This window comes from Lissotriton vulgaris, chromosome 8, assembly GCF_964263255.1.
Source record: "Lissotriton vulgaris chromosome 8, aLisVul1.2, whole genome shotgun sequence".
In the NCBI taxonomy this organism is placed as follows: Eukaryota; Metazoa; Chordata; class Amphibia; order Caudata; family Salamandridae; genus Lissotriton; species Lissotriton vulgaris.
Genome location: NC_141696.1, coordinates 1,512,732,288 through 1,512,742,287, shown reverse-complemented (window position 1 = coordinate 1,512,742,287; position 10,000 = coordinate 1,512,732,288).

The following is a 10,000-nucleotide window of genomic DNA, read 5'->3' as shown; positions in this document are numbered from 1 at the left end:
TCTAGAGGGACACGACATGTATGTAACTGTGAACCCCGGTTAAAGTTAACTGAAGCCTCAGCTCCACAAAATGGATGCTGCCACCACAGACACGAGTCTGACCCCCTGCAGCTGGGAGTCCTTCCAGCGAGGGGAGCCTGGACAAAGGGTTTCCTGTCAGGGGCGGTGCTAGCACCGTCCCAGACATGGTTTTGTGTATCCTGGGTAGGCAGGGCTTTACAGGAAGGTGACTGCTGAGTGGCACCCCGGTGCTCACTACGCATAGGCCGGTCTGAACCAGTTCCAGGGGCACACCAGCCCCTGGCCTGGGGAAGTCCGGCATGGCTGAGGGGTGTAACCACCCCCCACCTAGTCCCACCCATAGGCAGGACCTAGTCACCGGGTCAGCCCCCTTTTTTAGTATAAAGATGGGAGCGGGCCCCCTGTTAAAATTAGATCATCTTTGGAATCAAGATACCACTTTCTTCGAAAGGACTTCACGATTTCTTCTTCAAGATTCTCCCTTGTGGCTAAGGAGTAGTCACCCTGCATCCGCAGGCACCATCCTAAAGAACACTGCGGTCTGCTGCAAGTCCTTCATCACGAATCCGACGACCCAGCTCGACGAGACCCGGCTTCCCTGGCACCTCTGACCTCTACTCACCTCTACAGCCAAGCTGAGAACCGTGAGTGCGACGAGACCTCAAGGGACCGACGATCGCCAAGACTGCACGACATCTTTACTGCAAGCCCACCGTGTCCTCCACTGGTGAGTGCTTTGGGGTCCGAGAAGCCCCGACCCTGCGCAGCTCCAGCCCCCAAGATCAGCCCCCCTGCATCTCCACGATCTGCGTGGGGCCCTTCTGCTGGTTGCTGTGCACCGCGTTGTTTGGCTACTAGCCGGCTGGCTTGTGGCCCTCTGAACGACGCCCAACGACTTCACGACTGCTGGTCTGGTTGCTCCAGGCTGGCCTTTGCTTCCTTCTTCAAGAGAGGCACCCCGGACCCTCCTGGTCCACTCCAGACGCCATTTTAGGTCCACCGCGTGGGCTTGAATTTGCCAAGGCTTTGTTGCCCAATCCTGGGTCCAGCGACGCCGACAGCTTCTATCTTCGTGGGACAGCTCGATCCTCCATCCTGGTCGCCGACAACGCCTCCTGGTCCGTGAGATCTTCGAGTCAAGCGTCACCCACTCACCTAGTCGAGGTGGCTACCATCCGGTGCCCTCCTGGTGCCCACTGACTACTGGCTAGTAGTCTCGAACTTGGTCCCCTCTGCTTTCAGGTGTCATCTATCTTCAAGATCCAGGCTTGGATCCGACTGAACTTTCTTCACTGGTCACCGGCCAGCATCTTTTCTTCCGGCTCCTGGTCCGTCTACGAGGATTCCCGACGTCTTTTCAGACCTATGCAGCTGCAGCCCCTGGGCTAGGTAACTTCGGCATTTCGGTGCCCCAGCATAGCCTCACTATCCAAGGGTCAGAATCTACTTTCGTTTTCTCCCTACCAGGTCGGGTTCGCCCGAGAACACTAACTTTCTATTTCCTAGCTACCATAGACTTTTGTCCCGCATCTCGCGTGAGAGTGCACACACTGCACCCGAGTCCCCTAGGCCTCCTAGACGTAATCTAACGATTCCCTAGTCAAGTCCTAGCGATTCCAAAAGCTATTAGTACTGTACTTACCTGCTAGGAATTTCGCATTCCACTTTCAGAGTATATGGTTTTCCGTGCCCCTCGGGCATTTGTATATACTGTGCTAACTTAAGTATTTTTGTAAGAGTTTTGGTTTGTGCTTAGTACCCTGTCCTCATAAAGAGTACAGGGCTGTTGTGATCTTTAATAAATAACTGTTTATTTTCATAACACTTGTGTGGTGTCCTTTCACTGGGTATTCAAGGGGTATATGTGTGGTAAACAGCTGGCTTAACACGCCCTCTCGAGTCTTTAGCCTTAGACTGCTCGTATCCATGCTACTAGGATAGCTGGTCTATAAGGTTGACTTACAACCAATCATCAATAAGGGTTGCTGGACTGATACATAGTGGGCACTAGAATAGTGACCACTGCATATCAGGCCACCTTCTCACATTGGTGAGCAGCGGTTGGGATTTGAGCTTGCTGTTGTTTTACCACACGTATCCTAAGAATATCTTGTTGAAAGATCACATAAGTACTGTTAGGTACACATAACTAAAGCTTAGAATACTCTGAGTTCTACTGAACCAGCTGTTGTAGCTCCTCAAGGCTTAGCACACCTTGGCTGCAACTCTTAGCAAGGGATCAGTAGGTAAACACATAGTGTAGGTAGGTGCATCACTTACACCACACTAGAAACAGTATGTCGGACAAAGGAGGAAACACTGAGGTTCCCCTTGTGTCAGTTGACCCTCCACAGGTCATCCCTTCAAGATATACTGCGCTTAGCTTCCATGAGTTACGACAAGTATGTACCTCTAGGAAGATTAAGCAGGGGTCTAACCCCACAACTGCCTTTCTGATTGGTCTCTTAGAGACTCATGATGCAAGGAGGGCTGGTAACCCAGACCCTTCTAATCCAGATGGCAACATGCCCTCCTTACAGGGTCCCTTTGATGCCCAGGACCATCCTCTTCAGGAAGCAGATGATGCTGATGATGAGGATGATGATTTGGTATCAGGGGATGAGGCAGAAAAGGAACAGGTAGAAGTCAGCAGACTAACCAGGTCCAACTTAAGCAGACATGAGATGGGCACTAGGGGACCCCTGGGGCCACTCTCAGGTCAGCTTAACATTGGGAATGGACGAGATAGATCTCTATCAAGAGGCTCTATCAGATCCCTTCATACCAATGGCTCTCAACGTTCCTCTCAAAGGGGAATGACATCTCCCCAGAGGAGAATGTATGAAGCTAAGGAAAAGGCAGCCAATCTGAGGATTGAAAGGGAAGAACTTGCCCTGGCCAAAGAGAGGCTTGCCTTTGCTAGAGAGCAACAATTGAGTGGGACAGTCCCCACTGGTGGCAGCATTGTACCTAGCAATAGGGAAAGGAGTTTTGATACAAAACACCTTGGTAAGATAGTGCCCCCCTTTAAACAAGGGGATGACATCCACAAATGGATTACTGCTTTGGAGAGGGCCTGCACTGTGCAAGGTGTTCCCCCAAGTCAGTGGGCAGCTATCTTGTGGCTCTCCTTTGAGGGTAAAGGAAGAGACAAGCTCCTCACCACAAGGGTGGAGGATGCTAATGATTACCAAGTCTTGAAAAATGCACTGGTTGATGGGTTTGGCCTAACCACTGAGCAGTACAGGGTGCTGTTCAGGGATACCCAGAAAACTCAGTCTCAAGATTGGGCTGACTTTGTAGATTGTGCCACTAAGGCTTTTGAGGGCTGGTTGCTGGGCAGTAAGGTTACTGATTATAAAGGATTGTACAATTTGATGATGAGAGAGCAAATTTTAAACAATTGTCAGAACCAGTTGTTGCATCAGCATCTTGTTGACTCAGATCTGACCTCTCCCCAAGAATTGGGAAAGAAGGCAGACAGATGGGTTAGAACAAGAGTTAAACAGAACCAGGGCCAGAATCAAGGTGGTCAGAAGAAAGCAGACCAGAAGGGTAAGGATTCGAAAGGGGAACAAAATGACCAGAAGTCTTCGACAGGTCCCCAACAACCCAAAGAGGGTGGGGGTCAGGCTCCCCAAAAGAAGAAAGAAGGCCAATCTAAAAGGTGGTGCCAATACTGCAAAAGTAAAACTCACTGGTTTAGTGAGTGCACCAAGAAAGGAGGAGGGCAGACTCCTGCCACTGCAGCCCCTAAGGCACCTGTGCCCCCTAGTACAGCCAGCAGTGGTAGTGCACCTCCCAAGGGTTTAGTAGGGTTAACCCTGGGTTCTGAGGGGAGTGACAACTTAGTTGGCACCCTCACTCAGGCTGTCCTTGTCAGTACAGGGGATATGGATATGTCCCCTGACATAAGTCCCAATACTTTGGGCAAATACAGACAGACACCTTTTATTAATGGAAAAATGGCTCAGGCCTATAGGGACACTTGTGCCAGTGTCACAATGGTGACACCTAGCTTTGTGGACCCTGGACAGATCATGCCAGGTACAGAATTCCTGGTGACCAATGCAAGCAATGTCACTACCAATCATAGTATGGCAATTGTAGCTTTCTCCTGGGGAGGGGTAACTGGCCAAAAGAAGGTTGTAGTTAGTTCAGACCTCCCAGTGGATTGTTTGTTGGGCAATGATTTGGAGTCATCACAATGGTCAGAAGTGGAGCAGAGGACTCATCTGGAAATGTTAGGTTTGCCAGCACATGTGTTTGCTGTGACTAGGTCACAGGCCAGAAGATGCCCCACTGAACAGGTGCTGGATCCTGGAACAATGGACCAGACACCTTCCAAGAAAAAGAGCAGTAGGGTTAAGGCTGTGCCTTCCCCCTTGCCCCAGGTTGTGGATCAAGTCTCAGAGGAGGCTGACCTGCAGGAATTGAGGGAAACTGAGCCTAGAGAGTTTGAACTTGATCAAGTTGAATTCTTGGGTTCAGGGGGACCCTCAAGGGAAGACCTGGGGAAGGACCAGTTAGGCTGCCCTTCTCTTGAACCCCTCAGACAGCAGGCTGCTGCTGAGGCTGCTGGGAACGCCACAGGTACCCACAAGGTATACTGGGAAGATGGACTCCTGTACACTGAGTCAAGAGACCCCAAGCCTGGCATGACCAGGAGGCTGGTTGTACCCTTGTCTCAGAGAGGTTTCCTACTTACCTTGGCCCATGAGATTCCCTTAGCAGGACACTTAGGCCAGACAAAGACTTGGGACAGGCTTGTCTCACACTTTCACTGGCCTCACATGAATGAGGATACCAAGGAGTTTTGTCGCTCCTGTGTCACTTGCCAAGCCAGTGGTAAGTCAGGTGGCACAACAAAGGCCCCCCTTATACCAATGCCTGTGGTGGGGGTGCCCTTTGAAAGAGTGGGGATTGACATTGTTGGTCCAATGGAACCCCAGACAGCATCAGGGCACAAGTTTATACTGGTGGTAGTGGATCATGCCACCAGGTATCCTGAAGCTATTCCACTTAGGACCACCACAGCCCCTGTGGTGGCAAGGGCCCTAGTTGGAGTGTTCTCCAGAGTGGGCTTCCCTAAGGAGGTTGTCTCTGACAGAGGTGCAAACTTCATGTCAAGCTATTTAACTGCTATGTGGAAGGAGTGTGGTGTCAATTACAAATTCACTACACCCTATCACCCACAATGCAATGGGCTTGTTGAAAGGTTCAACAGGACCCTAAAAGGGATGATTCATGGACTACCTGAAACACTCAGGCGTAGATGGGATGTCCTGATGCCCTGCCTTCTGTTTGCTTACAGAGAGGTCCCACAAAAGGGGGTTGGCTACAGCCCTTTTGAACTTTTGTATGGGCATCCTGTGAGAGGCCCCTTGTGTTTGGTGAAGGAAGGATGGGAGAGACCTCTCAAAAAGCCTGCAACCAACATAATGGACTATGTACTTGGTCTCCGCTCCAGGATGGCTGAGTATATGGAGAAGGCATCAGAAAACCTTAAGGCCAGTCAAGAACTTCAAAAAGCTTGGCATGACCAAAAGGCTGTCCTGACTGTTTATCAGCCTGGACAGAAGGTGTGGGTGCTGGAGCCAGTGGCCCCAGCCGCACTCAAAGACAAATGGTCTGGGCCCCACACAATCCTTGAGCAAAAGGGAGAGGTCACCTACCTGGTGGACCTTGGAACTCCCAGGAGTCCCCATAGGGTACTCCATGTCAACAGGCTCAAAGCATATGTCGACAGGAAGGACATGAGCTTGCTCATGGCCATAGATGAGGGACAGGAGGAAGAGAGTGACCCTCTCCCAGACCTGCTCACTCAGAATCCTGATGATGGGTCAGTAGATGGTGTTGTCTTTTGTGGCAGCCTCTCTGAACATCAGCAGAAAGACTGTAAACAGGTTCTTCAGTCTTTCAGACATATGTTCTCTCTGACACCCAGTCAGACCAATTGGTGCACCCATGAGGTTGACACTGGTGACAGCCTGCCAGTCAAGAGTAAAATCTACAGGCAGCCTGATCATGTTAGAGACTGCATAAAAACTGAAGTGCAGAAAATGTTGGAATTGGGAGTCATTGAACCCTCAGATAGCCCTTGGGCTAGTCCAGTAGTTCTAGTGCCAAAGCCTCACACCCAAGATGGTAAGAGAGAGATGAGGTTTTGCGTAGACTACAGGGGTCTCAATGCAGTCACTAAGACTGATGCCCATCCAATACCAAGGGCAGATGAACTTATAGATAGATTGGCTTCTGCCAGCTACTTAAGTACATTTGACTTAACAGCTGGGTATTGGCAAATCAGGTTAGCTGAGGATGCCAAGCCCAAAACAGCATTTTCAACCCCTGGTGGGCATTATCAATTTGTGGTAATGCCCTTTGGTCTGAAAAATGCACCTGCCACCTTCCAAAGGTTGGTGAATCAAGTCCTTACTGGGCTGGATGACTTCTGTGCAGCATATCTAGATGATATTGCTGTCTTTAGCTCCACCTGGGAGGATCACCTGGTCCACCTGAGGAAAGTGTTAGAGGCTCTGCAAGCAGCAGGCCTCACTATCAAGGCCACCAAGTGCCAGATAGGGCAGACACAGGTTGTATACCTGGGCCACCTTGTAGGTGGAGGCCAGGTTCAGCCACTGGAGAGCAAAATACAGTCAATCAGGGACTGGGCTCCTCCAACCACCCAGACTCAGGTTCGAGCTTTCTTGGGCCTGACTGGATACTACAGAAAGTTTGTCAGGAACTATGGTTCCATTGTGACACCATTAAATGAACTGACAAGTAAGAAAATGCCAAAAAAGGTTCAGTGGACAGCAGGCTGTCAAAAAGCATTCGATGACCTAAAGCAGGCCATGTGCACAGCACCTATCCTTAAGAGTCCAGACTACTCCAAACCATTCATTGTCCAAACAGATGCTTCTGAGTTGGGTGTGGGAGCTGTTCTTTCTCAACTGAATTTTGATGGTCAGGATCAGCCCATTGCTTTTATAAGCAGAAGGCTGACCCCCAGAGAGAAGAATTGGTCAGCTATTGAGAGGGAGGCCTTTGCTGTGGTTTGGGCCCTGAAGAAGCTGAGGCCATACTTGTTTGGCACTCACTTCAAGATTCAGACCGACCATAAGCCCCTCTTGTGGCTAAATCAGATGAAGGGTGAAAACCCCAAACTGCTTAGGTGGTCCATTTCCCTACAGGGGATGGACTTTACAGTGGAACATAGGCCTGGTACTGATCATGGCAATGCCGATGGGCTCTCCAGATATTTCCACTTAGAACAAGAAGACTCACCTGGTCAAGGTTAGCTTATTGTCCCAAAGTTTGGGGGGGGGTCATGTAGGAGAGTAGGGTCTGCAATCCTATGATCACCCAGATTTTTTTGCTTTTGTTTCACTGGTTTACGACTTTCTCTGGCTGTGGGCCTGCCAATCAGACCCACAGCCTGGCTGTTCTCTTTCTAAATTACCTCATGTACCCTAGGTGCATCTACCAATTGGTACTGGGCCACCTTATCAGACCCTGTAACTCAGGGCATAGGTGTACCCAGGGCTGCCAGGGGCTGCAGCACGTATTGTGCCACCCCTGGCTGGCCTCCTAAATTTGACACAACTGGCTGCATGACAGCTGGGGCAGAGTCGTGTAATCACCCTTTGCTGTAGGTGTAGTATACCTATACCTAACCCTAAAATGGACACACAGATTCCTATCAGTCACTCCTATGGCAGGCCTTGACAATCCTGAAGGCAGAGTGCTTGGAATCGTGTGAGATGGTGCTCTGGCATGAGCTGAGCCTGTCTGCAGCTTGCGGAATCAAGTCCTAATAGCTGTTCCATGATATCGCATACCATATACTCTTAAGTGCATTATAATCCTCGCGGTTAAATGCTATCTTTGGTATTGCTTTATCAAAACATGTCGAGTAAGGTGTCATACGAATTGGAATACTAACCCCTCGCCAATTCTGGCGACGGGGTTAGCATTCCACCCTTCTAGAGGGACACGACATGTATGTAACTGTGAACCCCGGTTAAAGTTAACTGAAGCCTCAGCTCCACAAAATGGATGCTGCCACCACAGACACGAGTCTGACCCCCTGCAGCTGGGAGTCCTTCCAGCGAGGGGAGCCTGGACAAAGGGTTTCCTGTCAGGGGCGGTGCTAGCACCGTCCCAGACATGGTTTTGTGTATCCTGGGTAGGCAGGGCTTTACAGGAAGGTGACTGCTGAGTGGCACCCCGGTGCTCACTACGCATAGGCCGGTCTGAACCAGTTCCAGGGGCACACCAGCCCCTGGCCTGGGGAAGTCCGGCATGGCTGAGGGGTGTAACCACCCCCCACCTAGTCCCACCCATAGGCAGGACCTAGTCACCGGGTCAGCCCCCTTTTTTAGTATAAAGATGGGAGCGGGCCCCCTGTTAAAATTAGATCATCTTTGGAATCAAGATACCACTTTCTTCGAAAGGACTTCACGATTTCTTCTTCAAGATTCTCCCTTGTGGCTAAGGAGTAGTCACCCTGCATCCGCAGGCACCATCCTAAAGAACACTGCGGTCTGCTGCAAGTCCTTCATCACGAATCCGACGACCCAGCTCGACGAGACCCGGCTTCCCTGGCACCTCTGACCTCTACTCACCTCTACAGCCAAGCTGAGAACCGTGAGTGCGACGAGACCTCAAGGGACCGACGATCGCCAAGACTGCACGACATCTTTACTGCAAGCCCACCGTGTCCTCCACTGGTGAGTGCTTTGGGGTCCGAGAAGCCCCGACCCTGCGCAGCTCCAGCCCCCAAGATCAGCCCCCCTGCATCTCCACGATCTGCGTGGGGCCCTTCTGCTGGTTGCTGTGCACCGCGTTGTTTGGCTACTAGCCGGCTGGCTTGTGGCCCTCTGAACGACGCCCAACGACTTCACGACTGCTGGTCTGGTTGCTCCAGGCTGGCCTTTGCTTCCTTCTTCAAGAGAGGCACCCCGGACCCTCCTGGTCCACTCCAGACGCCATTTTAGGTCCACCGCGTGGGCTTGAATTTGCCAAGGCTTTGTTGCCCAATCCTGGGTCCAGCGACGCCGACAGCTTCTATCTTCGTGGGACAGCTCGATCCTCCATCCTGGTCGCCGACAACGCCTCCTGGTCCGTGAGATCTTCGAGTCAAGCGTCACCCACTCACCTAGTCGAGGTGGCTACCATCCGGTGCCCTCCTGGTGCCCACTGACTACTGGCTAGTAGTCTCGAACTTGGTCCCCTCTGCTTTCAGGTGTCATCTATCTTCAAGATCCAGGCTTGGATCCGACTGAACTTTCTTCACTGGTCACCGGCCAGCATCTTTTCTTCCGGCTCCTGGTCCGTCTACGAGGATTCCCGACGTCTTTTCAGACCTATGCAGCTGCAGCCCCTGGGCTAGGTAACTTCGGCATTTCGGTGCCCCAGCATAGCCTCACTATCCAAGGGTCAGAATCTACTTTCGTTTTCTCCCTACCAGGTCGGGTTCGCCCGAGAACACTAACTTTCTATTTCCTAGCTACCATAGACTTTTGTCCCGCATCTCGCGTGAGAGTGCACACACTGCACCCGAGTCCCCTAGGCCTCCTAGACGTAATCTAACGATTCCCTAGTCAAGTCCTAGCGATTCCAAAAGCTATTAGTACTGTACTTACCTGCTAGGAATTTCGCATTCCACTTTCAGAGTATATGGTTTTCCGTGCCCCTCGGGCATTTGTATATACTGTGCTAACTTAAGTATTTTTGTAAGAGTTTTGGTTTGTGCTTAGTACCCTGTCCTCATAAAGAGTACAGGGCTGTTGTGATCTTTAATAAATAACTGTTTATTTTCATAACACTTGTGTGGTGTCCTTTCACTGGGTATACCAGGTCAAACCGGGGTACCTGGCAACGAGGGAGGGTCGCTCCACCTGCACGTCAGCTGCCGGGGCAGCCCCGAGCCATGCCGTCGGGCTGGCGATTAGCCCACCACCGCCCCTTGCCCGGG